This window comes from Moschus berezovskii, chromosome 23 (assembly GCF_049115385.1).
Source record: "Moschus berezovskii isolate FMDL1 chromosome 23, NW_MosBer_1.0, whole genome shotgun sequence".
In the NCBI taxonomy this organism is placed as follows: Eukaryota; Metazoa; Chordata; class Mammalia; order Artiodactyla; family Moschidae; genus Moschus; species Moschus berezovskii.
The window spans coordinates 51900694-51913687 of NC_142482.1; the positions used below are offsets into that span (position 1 = coordinate 51900694).

General features: G+C 43.0%; 1 long non-coding RNA gene across 1 annotated transcript in view; it reads left to right on the forward strand.

Moving 5' to 3' along the window:
• Window positions 1–6174: 6174 nt before the first annotated feature.
• Window positions 6175–12994, forward strand: part of LOC129543656 (uncharacterized) — a 50752-nt gene continuing 43932 nt past the window's right edge. Inside the window, exons 1-2 of the long non-coding RNA XR_008683313.2 lie at window positions 6175–6360; window positions 12836–12933. This is a non-coding gene — a long non-coding RNA (uncharacterized LOC129543656). The remainder of the gene's footprint in view (window positions 6361–12835; window positions 12934–12994) is intronic.

The following is a 12994-nucleotide window of genomic DNA, read 5'->3' on the forward strand; positions in this document are numbered from 1 at the left end:
ATGTCTCTGCTTTTCAATATGCTATCTAGGTTGGTCATAACTTTCCTTCCAAGGAGTAAGCGTCTTTTAATTTTATGACTGCAATCACCATCTGCAGTGATTTTGGAGCCCAGAAAAATAAAGTCAGCCACTGTATCCACTGTTTCCCCATCTATTTCCCATGAAGTGATGGGACCGGATGCCAAGATCTTAGTTTTATGAATGTTGAGCTTTCAGCCAACCTTTTCACTCTCCTCTTTCACTTTCATCAAGAGGCTCTTTAGTTCTTCTTCACTTTCTGCCATAAGGGTGGTGTCATCTGCATATGTGAGGTTATTGATATTTCTCCCAGCAATCTTGATTCCAGCTTGTGCTTCATCCAGCATTTCTCATGATGTACTCTGCATATAAGTTAAATAAGCAGGGTGACAATATACAGCCTTGATGTACTCCTTTTCCTATTTGGAACCAGTCTGTTGTTCCATCTCCAGTTCTAACTACTTCTTCCTGACCTGCATACGGGTTTCTCAAGAGAGACTCCATTAATTAAAAATATATCTTGGAGACATCACTTCCCACTTATTCAGTTCAGTTCAGTTCAGTTCAGTCGCTCAGTCATGTCCGGCTCTCCGCGACCCCATGAATCACAGCATGCCAGGCCTCCCTGTCTATCACCAACTCCCGGAGTACACTCAAACTCATGTCCACAGAGTCGGTGATGCCATCCAGCCATCTCATTCTCCGTCATCCCCTTCTCCTCCCGCCCCCAACCTTTCCCAGCATCAGAGTCTTTTCCAGTGAGTCAACTCGTCGCATGAGGTGGCCAAAGTATTGCAGTTTCAGCTTTAGCATCAGTCCCTCCAATGAACATCCAGGATTGATCTCCTTTAGAATGGACTGGTTGGATCTCCTTGCAGTCCAAGGGACTCTCAAGAGTCTTCTCCAACACCACAGTTCAAAAGCATCGATTCTTCGGCGATCAGCCTTCTTCACAGTCCAACTCTCACATCCATACATGACCACGGGAAAAACCATTGCCTTGACTAGACGGACCTTGGTTGGCAAAGTAATGTCTCTGCTTTTTAATATACTATCAAGGTTGGTCATAACTTTCCTTCCAAGGAGCAAGCGTCTTTTAATTTCATGGCTGCAATCAGCATCTGCAGTGATTTTGGAGCCCCAAAAAACAAAGTCTGACACTGTTTCCACTGTTTTTCCATCTATTTCCCATGAAGTGATGGGACCAGATGCCATGATCTTTGTTTTCTGAATGTTGAGCTTCAAACCAACCTTTTCACTCTCCTCTTTCACTTTCATCAAGAGGCTTTTGAGTTCCTCTTCACTTTCTGCCATAAGGGTAGTGTCATCTGCATATCTGAGGTTATTGATATTTCTCCCAGCAATCTTGATTCCAGCTTGTGCTTCTTCCAGCCCAGCGTTCCTCATGATGTACTCTGCGTATAAGTTAAATAAGCAAGGTGACAATATACAACCTTGACGTACACCTTTTCCTATTTGGAACCAGTCTGTTGTTCCATGTCCAGTTCTAACTGTTGCTTCCTGACCTGCATACAGGTTTCTCAAGAGGCAGGTCAGGTGGTCTGGGATTCCCATCTCTTTCAGAATGTTCCACAGTTTATTGTGATCCACACAGTCAAAGGCTTTGGCATAGTCAATGAAGCAGAAATAGATGTTTTTCTGAAACTCTTTTGCTTTCTCCATGATCCAGCGGATGTTGGCAATTTGATCTCTGGTGCCTCTGCCTTTTCTAAAACCTGCTTGAACATCTGGGAGTTCACGGTTTACATATTGCTGAAGCCTGGCTTGGAGAATTTTGAGCATGACTTTGCTAGCGTGTGAGATGAGGGCAATTGTCCGGTAGTTTGAGCATTCTTTGGCATTGCCTTTCTTTGGGATTGGAATGAAGACTGACCTCTTCCAGTCCTGTGGCCACTGCTGAGTTTTCCAAATCTGCTGGCATATTGAGTGCAGCACTTTCACAGCATCATCTTTCAAGACTTGAAATGGCTCAACTGGAATTCCATCACCTCCACTAGCTTTGTTCGTAGTGATGCTTTCTAAGGCCCACTTGACTTCACATTCCAAGATGTCTGGCTCTAGGTCAGTGATCACGTTATCGTGACTATCTTGGTCGTGAAGATCTTTTTTGTACAGTTCTTCTGTGTATTCTTGCCACCTCTTCTTAATATCTTCTGCTTCTGTTAGGTCCATACCATTTCTGTCCTTTATCGAGCCCATCTTTGCATGAAATGTTCCCTTGGAATCTCTAATTTTCTTGAAGAGGTCTCTTGTTTTTCCTATTCTGTTGTTTTCCTCTATTTCTTTGCATTGATCACTGAGGAAGTCTTTCTTATCTCTCCTTGCTATTCTTTGGAACTCTGCATTCAGATGCTTATATCTTTCCTTTTCTCCTTTGCTTTTCGCCTCTCTTCTTTTCACAGCTATTTGTAAGGCCTCCTCAGACAGCCATTTCGATTATCTTAAAAATATAAAGTGTTGGCAAAGATGTAGAGAAATTGGAACACTTAGTTCTTGCTGGTGGGAATGCAAAATGGTGAGGTTGCAGTGGAAAACAATTGGGCAGTTCCTCAAAAAGCTAAACACAGAATTACCATCAGTTCAGTTCAGTTCAATTCAGTTCAGTCGCTCAGTCGTGTCCGACTCTCTGCGACCCCATGAATCACAGCACGCCAGGCCTCCCTGTCCATCACCAACTCCCGGAGTTCACTCAAACTCATGTCCATCGAGTCGGTGATGCCATCCAGCCATCTCATTCTCTGTCGTCCCAGTCTCCTCCTGCCCCCAATCCCTCCCATATGATCCAGCAATTCCCGCTCTGGGTGTATACCCCAAGCACTGAAAGTAGGGATTCAAACAGACACTTGACCATCAGTGTTCATAGTAGCATTATTTACAGTAGCCAAAAGATGGAAATAGGTAACTTGTCCATGGATGAGTGAATAAACAAAATGTGGTGTATTCATGCCATGACATAGCATCCACCCTTTAAAAGAGGATGAAATTCTGATACATTCTTTAACATAAATGAACCTTGAGTCCATTACGCTAAGTGAAATAAGCCCGTCTCAACAGGGAAACTATTGTAAGACTGCACTTTCAGGAGGGATCTGGAGTGGACAGACCCACAGACACGGAAAGCAGAGTGGGGGCTGCGAGGGGCTGGGGGGGTGAGAACCTGACAGGCACGTGCAGTCTCCGCTCGGGTGATGGAAGTTTCCTGGAGACGGTAGTGATGGTTGCATGACATTATAAGTGTTCATAGCGTTGCCAAATTGCACATTTTAACACGCTTAAAATGGTCAATTTTGTGTTATGCGTATTTTACCACAGTAAAAAGTCACCGAAATGTAAATGCAGTAAATCATGTTTTGTTTTTTTTCAAGTAATTTGTTGATATAAAATATTTCATTCCCCCCACCCCACCATATTTTACCTTAATTCTGTACTTCTAAAGCAATGTCATTTGGGGTTATGGAAAAACATGGTCCCAATCCTAAAACCATTTACTGAGAAATGGTCTATGTAGGTTTTCCAAATTCTGGTTGGAACTCAATTAATGTATATTCAATTCTCAATGGATTTGAAATGGCACACCAAAAAATAAAAATCTACTCAAAAGGATATATAGATCAGGGTATTAAGGACAGAGGAAAATTGTATTAGGAGAATAATAAAAGCCAGTGTAAATTCATCACATAGAAATGCACTACACAGTCCTACAGCTAAAAAAAGGCCTCCAAATATGGCATTCAGATTTCTAGGATCAAAATGTGGCTACAGTATTCAATGTCTGTAAATATGAAAACAAAGTCCCAGATTCTTCCTGTTCCTGAACTGAGATTTAAAAGGCATTTTTCTCATGGGTCTCTGCTAAGAGAACATTGTGTGATGGAAATGTGAGAATTTCCCATGATTTTTTTCTTATGACATTTGCCTGTATAGGTAAACCCATAGCAATAATTCAAGGGAAGCAATTCTGTAGGTAAAAGATTATGTTATGTAACTCAACAAATATTTCTTGAATCACTAAGTTGTTTGCATAAACACGACAAATTCTCAACCTATCCTCAAAGATTTCATCCAGGAACCAGGGTAGAAACTAGTGACTAAGAAAGAGCCAGTGCTATTTACAGGGCTTGCAAACTTGCTGTCTCACCTAAACTTCACCTGTTTGGTTTAACTAGCACAGTGTTTTTGATTTTTTTGTTTGTTTGTTTTGCTTTTATTTATTTTCTTTCTTTCAATTGAAAGTGCATGCTGTTAGCAGATGATACATTTTCTGACTCAGAGCAGATCCCACCAATTTCCACCATATTACCCCCAGCCTGATTTATGTATTTATTTTGCTTGCCTGATCTTGGCAGACATTTTTATTTGCAATGTTCGAATGACTTCACACCTGTTAATTATTGCTGTAAAAAAAAATACACCCTGGCTTTTACTGTTATTACTCAGCTAATTAGGGTTATTCTGCTTCATCACCTTGAGGATTTCACTGAGGTTTGTGTGATATTAAAGCTAACGGTCAATCAGTGACCTTTCGGCATCACGTTTGGTTTGAGATTTTTTAATTTCTGTGTTGCAGACCTTAGGATCTTCTCAAAGGAGATATGCTTTTCTCTTTCTCATTGACCATTACAATAAGAAGCTGGGCTTAAATAAAAGTGTCCAACTTCCCCCCTCCCATGGCCTCTGTCCTCATTAGTTACGCGTTTGTGATGATAATGACAATCTCATTCCACATCTACTGATTCATTGAATTCACAGGGCACCATGCTCCAATGCTGCTAAGAAACTTTAAACAAAAGGCCATCTAATTTGATTTCTACTTCTAGAATGTGTCTCTGGGGTTTGTAACAGAACCCAGGAGCACCAGAGAGCTATTTTAGGCAGAACCGTGCCTTGGAGGGAGAGCAAACAGAATGACAAAGGTTCTAAGTATGTAACACAAGTATGTGACACATCTTTGGTACACCGTGTAAAATATTTTAGGATCTCTTCAAATAAAAGGTGCTGTTAAGTCTGTTGGTAAGGAGGACTTTCAGCTGAGTCGCATGGGGACTGGATGATTGTATTAGCTCAGTTTTTTTCAATGCTGTGTCCGAGGCGAATACCCAGGCTCTCCTCATTTTGAAAACGTTGTTTAGTGTTCTTGCTAGCTTTGATGAAAGGAGAAAAATCACCTAATTTCTAACATCCGCTATCAGCTGGCTACCAAGATGGCTACATTCTTGTCTCCAGGACTAGGTGGCCTGGGACATCAGTAGGAAGAATTAAGCTTCTCCTACAGCTGAGAAGCTGATAACTAATTTGCTTTTTCCCCCTTTTGTTGTTGTTCAGACACTCAGTTGTGTCCAACTTTTTGCACCTCCAAGCACTGCATCATGCCACGCTTCCCTGTCCTTGACTATCTCCCGGAGTTTGCTCAAGCTCATGTCCATTGAGTCAGTGATGCCATCCAACCATCTAATCCTCTGTCATCCCCTTCTCCTCTTGCCCTCAATCTTTCCCATCATCAGGGTCTTTTCCAAGAGTCAGTTCTTCACATTAGGTGGCCAAAATATTGGAGCTTCAGCTTCGGCATCAGTCCTTCTGATGAATATTCAGGGTTGATTTCCTTTAGGACTGACTGGTTTGCTCTCCTTGCTGTCCTAGGGATTTTTTTATTCCCTTGAAGTTATGAAAATTTGTAGAAAAAAATGGAGGGAGAGCAATCAAAGGGAGCATTTCAGCACTCTTTTATCATAGCACCCCCATCATACTTTTGATTTATTATAAATTTTATCTTTTTTTTTTTTGGTCATGCCAAGTGGCATGTGGGATCTCAGCTCCCTGAGCAGGAATTGAACCTGCACCTCCAGCATTAGAAGCACTGAGTTTTCGCCACTGGACCACCATGGAAGTCCCATTATACTTTTTAAAGGAAGCGGTCCTCTTTGAGAACAGAGAGCAGTAAGAAACCAAGCACTGAACTATTCTGGGCACCCTAAGCAGCAGAATTTTGTTTCTTCCAGTACCCGAGGGAGCAAACTCAAATCTATTCTTCTGGCTCTTCCCATAACCTTTTGGGTATCTGAATAATTAGGTTCTCTGGACTTTCCAAAACCAAGAGTTGACTTTCTTCCCTGTGTTTTTCTTGTCCTTGCAGGGCAGCAGTTGTTCAATACGGTGGCAAGAAAAACAACTCCACACTCAGACCAAAAAAAGCTAACTATCCACACAGCATCTGGCTTCTGCAGACGTTTAATGAGACCACGATGTTCCCTCCTCCTGTGTTAATGAATGAAGACCTCGGCTCTCAGCTTCAGGCTGGTTTACATGCAGAATGTACAAAACAAGGTGATGGCCACTCTTTTCTTCTACTTGGCTATTGACCCTTAGCCCAGTTTCTTCCTGAGCTGAGTTGCCTTTATTTTGCTTCTACTGATTCATAAAATCTCTTTTTCCCCTACCTATTACTCCTCAAGAGCTAAAAAGATCCCATTTTCAAGAATCAGTAAGATGTCCAAAAAATCAGAATCTCTCTTCTCCTGGACATATTAGATTATTGTGTCTTGTTGCATGTGTTCATATAGCTAACGTAATATTGGACATAATGTAGTTTGGCATGGAACAGCCCAGAGCAATGCTAACTCAAGTTTCTCACTCTTCATCCAAACTGAATTCAATTTATACCAGGGGTCACACACACGTGTGTGGCAGGGGCAGGCAGGAAATATAAATACGTTACTGCTTCTGGTATAAGTTGTCATTTCATGGCCACTTCTCTTAAGCCTGGACAAGAATAGAAATAAGGTTGAGGGGATTCTAGGGTCACTGTCAGTGTTTTTGGGCAACAGCTGATAAAGAATCCATCCGCAATGCGGGAGACCTGGGTTCGATCCCTGGGTTGGGAAGATCCCCTGGAGAAGAGAAAGGCTACCCACTCCAGTATCCTGGCCTGAAGAATTCCATGGACTGTATAGTCCATGGGGTCTCAAAGAGTTGGACACAACTGAGCAACTTTCACTTTCACTTTTCAATTCTTTTGAAGAGAGTGGAAATGGGAAAACAAAAGATGGTATATCTGCAGATCAAGTGGTTCTCCTGTGGGAACAACTTTGCTCTCCCAGGGGATATTTGGCACTGTCTAGAGACTTTTGTGGAGAAGGCAATGGCAACCCACTCCAGTACTCTTTTACCTGGAAAATCCCGTGGATGGAGGAGCCTGGTGGGCTGCAGTCCATGGGGTCGCTAAGAGTCAGATATGACTGAGCGACTTTACTTTCACTTTTCACTTTCACACATTGGAGAAGGAAATGGCAACCCACTCCAGTGTTCTTGCCTGGAGAATCCCAGGGATGGGGGAGCCTGGTGGGCTGCTGTCTATGGGGTCGCACAGAGTCGGACATGACTGAAGCAACTTAGCAGCAGCAGAGACCTTTGTGGTTGTCACAGCTGGGAAAGTGGAATGCTAGTGGCATCTAGTAGGTAGAGGCCCAGGGTGCTGCTTAATACTCTTCAACGTATAGGACAACCCCCATCACAAAGAATTACCCAACCTAAAATTCCAGTAGTGCTGAGGTTTAAACTCCCTGCCCTGGATAGATACAGATTGTGGCCTTCAATTTTTTTTCCCCCAGTGTCCCTCCAAAACTATTCTCTATCATATGTTTTAAATATTTATCTATTTGGCTGAACCAGGTCTTATTTGCAGCTTGTGGGATCTTCAATCTTCATTGCAGCACGTGGAATCTTTAGTTGTGGCATGTGGTATCTAATCCCCTGACCAGAGATTGAACCTGGCCCTTCCCTGCCTGTATTGGGAACTCGGAGTCTTAGCGACTGGACCACCAGGGAAGTCCCGCTCTTGCATATTTCTAATTGAAATCTAAAACTTTTCATTGTAAGTTTAGTTGAAAAAGATGTAAGTCCTAGCTTATTTCAAGTGTAAACATTATATTATTTTAAAACATATCAAATGAAAACAACACTGGGACTACTCAGGGTTTATCGTTAATTCACTTGCAAAATACATGAAAAAACTCTGCTTTCAGAGTTGAAAATTCATATTGTTCCTTTTTGTCCTTGACTTCCTATTTCCATTCCGTTTTCCCCACAGGAATTTATCCTAGTATAACCCATTTCAAACTTCATGAAATGAACTGAATTGGGATAAAAGGCTTCTCACGATCACCCCATTATGCTTCTCCATCAGAAAAATCTATATCTGCCAACAAAATTTATATTTTATTATTTCCTGTGATTGTAATGATCTAATCACCTGTGTTTTCTTATGGGTTGAGTTATAACTTTTATTTGACACCACTGATCAGTTCAGTTCAGTTCAGTTACTCAGTCGTGTCCGACTCTTTGTGACCCCTTGAACCGCAACACGCCAGGCCTCCCTGTCCATCACCAACTCCCGGAGTCTACCCAAACCCATGTCCATTGAGTCGGTGATGCCATCCAACCATCTTATCCTCTGTCATCCCCTTCTTCTCCTGCCCTCAGTCTTTCCCAGCATCAGGGTCTTTTCCAGTGAGTCAGCTCTTCGCATCAGGTGGTCAAAGTATTGGAGTTTCAGCTTCAGCATCAGTCCTTCCAATGAACACCCAGGATTGATCTCCTTTAGAATGGACTGGTTGGATCTCCTTGCAGTCCAAGGGACTCTCAAGAGTCTTCTCCAGCACCACAGTTCAAAAGCATCAATTCTTCAGCACTCAGCTTTCTAAAGAGATGCAACCCACTCCAGTGTTCTTGCCTGGAGAATCCCAGGGATGGGGGAGCCTGGTGGGCTGCCGTCTATGGGGTCGCAGAGAGTCGGACACGACTGAAGTGACTTAGCAGCAGCAGCAGCAGCTTTCTTATAGTTCGACTCTCACATTCATACATGGCTACTGGAAAAATCATAGCCTTGACTAGACAGACCTTTGTTGGCAAAATAATGTCTCTGCTTTCTAATATGCTGTCTAGGTTGGTCATAACTTTCTTTCCGAGGAGTAAGTGTCTTTTAATTTCATGGCTGCAATCACCATCTGCAGTGATTTTGGAGCCCCCCAAAATAAAGTCAGCCACTGTTTCCACTGTTTCCCCATCTATTTGCCATGAAGTAATGGGACCGGATGCCATGATCTTAGTTTTCTGAATGTTGAGCTTTCAGCCAACTTTTTTACTCTCCTGTTTCACTTTCATCAAGAGGCTCTTTAGTTCTTCTTCACTTTCTGTCATAAGGGTGGTGTCATCTGCATATCTGAAGTTATTGATATTTCCCCCAGCAATCTTGATTCCAGCTTGTGCTTCCTCCAGCCCAGCGTTTCTTATGGCGTGCTCACCACTGATCAAAACTACATAAATAAATTATGTATATAAGTAATTATTAAGCATCATAAGTAAAATATTATTAAGATGTACTTTTTTATTAAAATCATCGGTCTGGACATTTCTCCAAAGGAGACATATAGATGGCCAACAGACACAGGAAAAAATGTTCTACATTGCTAATTATTAGAGACATGTAAATCAAAACTACAATGAGATACCAGCTCACACCAGTCAGAATGGCCATCATCAAAAAGTCAGCAAACAAAGGACTTCCCTAGTGGTCCAGTGGTTAAGACTCTGCAGTTCCAATTGAGAGGCTTGATCCCTGGGTCAGGAACTAAGATCCTCCCAAAAGATACGCTGAAGTCCCAACTCCCAGAATTTATGACTGTGACCTTTTTTCCCTTGGTTATAGGATCGTTGCTGATATAATCAGGTTAAACTGAGGTCATTGGGCCCTAGTCCAGTGGAGTTGGTGAACTTAGAAGAAGAGAGAGACAGGGAAAATGCAGGGTGAGGATGGCTGCAGACTCGAGTGATACCTCTCCAAGCCCGACTATGCTGAGCGCTGATGACTGTCCTCAGACACGAGGAGTGAAGCGGGAGACATTGGAGGAGGCCAAGGCAACCCTCTACAGTATTCTTGCCTGAGGAATCCCATGGACAGAGGAGCCTGGAAGGCTATAGTCCAGAGAGTTGCAAAGAGCTGGACGTGACTGAAGCAACTTAGCACTAGCCTCCAGCACTGTGAGAGAATACATTCCTGCTGTGTTTAGCCACCCTGTGTGTGGCACTTTGCCACGGCAACCCTAGCAAACAAATACAGAGAGTCTTGAAGACAACACACATGGAGAGGAGGAAGGAAGGGGGATGGGGTCAGCACACAGGGCCCCGAGCCCAAGAGCCTCCTTCACGTCTGCACTGGAGGTGGCTCGCTGGCCTCACCCTGGCCCCAGGAGCACATTATGAAGTGAAGATGATGAATCCTAACTCACATTAGCTCCTGGCAGGAGTAACTGTATCAGGGCACCCACAGCACTCTTTAAAATCCCTGGAGGACAAGTGACCTATGGTCATGACCGCAGGGTGTCCTCCAAGCGCTAGAGGAACTGGTGGACTCTGGCTTCTCTCATATTACCTGCATGCATTTTGAGTCATTTGAGCAGTTGAATTGTGGCTCCCTGTTCAACAGGATCATTGGAAGGGTGATTGAAAACAAATTTACTTAACCTTTGCTTTCAGGTTTCAGTTTTTCCCTTTCTTCCTTGGGCTCTGAGGGTGGTAAAGGTTACACGATTGACATTTGCATGCATGTTGGAAAACCTGTCTATTTAGAATGAGAACCTTGGGCTGAGCCTACGTTAAGAGAAATTCCCTAGCAAGGAAACTGCCTAGTGAGACTATTTCTGGAGCAGTTTTTTTTGCTGTAATAATAGCATTGCCTTCCTGCAGGGGAGAGCCTCGGGCCATGCAGACTGAAGTGTTGTATTTCAACTAAGACATGGGAATATCTCATTGACCAAGGAAGTTTAAAAGAGTCAGTTGCCAGGTTGGGTGGGCAGGTATCATAACGTCACAGTTTGGTGCTATGCCGGGTGGGACTGGGTTCCCTGAATGACACTGGGCACAAATAGGCCAAAGCACATGATAAGTTGATAACTGGAAAAATCAGACACAAACAAGTGTTTTTAATCTGGTCCCTCGTCCTCTCTGTGTCCAAACATGTTGCTGAGTGTTATGCACTGTCTCGGACAGGGGGGAGGACGTGGGGCCGTGGAAAATCCATCTGGTCATAGTCAGAATTTATGACCACGTGGAGGAAGCGGCCCGCTGAGGCACAGGCAGCCTTCTAGGACCTGGAGGTAGGCACTGGATCAGGAAATGACAGAGGTGCCGAGGTGGAGGGCTGATGCTCTGTGGGGGAAGTGCCTTTAGCAGCTGCCTCAACCCAAGCTTTTCCCTCTTAAGTCATCAGTGATCTGATTTCCATACACAACTTTCCTGAACACTAAGGAATTGTTATTAACAAAAATCCTTTAACTAAAGAAAACAAAGTTCTCTTACCCAGGAAATCCCACGGACGGAAGGAGCCTGGTGGGCTACAGTCTGCGGGTACCAAAGCTGCTTGTGTGCTTCGTCACTCAATTGTGTCCGACTCTTTCCAACCCCGTGGACTGCAGTCTGCCAGGTTCTTCTGTCCATGGAATTCTCCAGGCGAGAATCCTGGAATGGGTGGCCGTTCCCTTCTCCAGGGAATCTTCCCAGGGATCGAACCCTTGTACCCCGCATTGCAGGCGATTCTTTACTATCTGAGCCACCAGGGAAGTCTGGGCCACAGTCCCTGGGGTGGCAACAGAGTCGGACACAACTTACCAACTACACAACAACAGTGAAGTTATCGTAGATGTTTCAATACTGAGAATGACTTTGGAAAATTTCACCTTAAAACCACGTATTGAAATCATTTGCACAAACACACATTTCAAATTATAGTCAAAAGGCAAAATACCAAGTATGCAGACAGCTTCTTAACATAAGGGTGCTGACACTAGTGTTCCGATTCTCCTAAGCATTTCTATATTTAACTCTGAATCTCCCCAGGTTGAAAAACACTTATTTGTTTAAGGAAGATGGTTACACTACCCGTTAACCCAAGTTCTGTACTGTGAGACATACAGCTGAAGGTCCCGGATTCTCATCTGGGACCCTGACGAAATGGGCATTGTTCTTGCTATTCTTATATGAGTCCATAACAAGAGAGCAGTGGTCACTCACCCCCTTCCTTGGGTTTAAATTATGCACCTAATTCTTTTGAGGAGTAAGCAGGAGACCCCAACTCCACCTCACTGGTAAACTTTTAGATAAGTGAACTTTCTTTCTTTTTTTTCCCCTATAACCCTGGAGACATTGAACATGATGGGACCCTACCAGGTTTAAAGATCTCCAGGCCTCACATAACCTTCTATTCTTTCATATTTAAAAATGAGATGATATAACCCTTTTAGACATTGAAACGTTATCAATTAAATTTTCTATTTTTAGGTGTTTTTCACTCACTGGAAGTTACTACTTATGAAGCTAACTAACTGATATTCTCTATCAGCCAGACGATGCTTTTTAATGTTCAATTTCCCACATTCTGTATTCTTCATTGATTTAATAAGTGAGCCAATAACAGCAACAAGGCTCAATAAAAATGCGTCTATTCACCTGCTTATACAAATTTTTTAAATCCTGTTAATTCTCACTTTTTGCATCTCACTCTTGACCCCATGGCAGAGGGCACAGTCATTATTCTCCTTTTGAAGCTTAAATCATATCAGCTTTGGCAAGTGAGACCTTTTCAACATGTTTTGTTGTCTAACTTATGGTCTCTATTCTGGCCAACTTTTAAAATCTTTGAACTTGATGGAATCCTGAAATGTTTTTATAAACTTCCTGCCTCTTAAGGCCATGCCACTCTTACATATATTACAATGGTAGCTAGCTGACTTTTGGATTTCTCTCACAGCTATATCTGATTGATGAATCCCAGCTTTCAAGGTCACTCTGCTGACAGGACACACCTAGGTTTGAGACCCAGCATCGCCACTTGTCAACTGCTCCTGGGTAAGTTTTTCATCTGTTCTGATTCTGTTTGCTCATGTAAACACTTGGATAATACTGATAC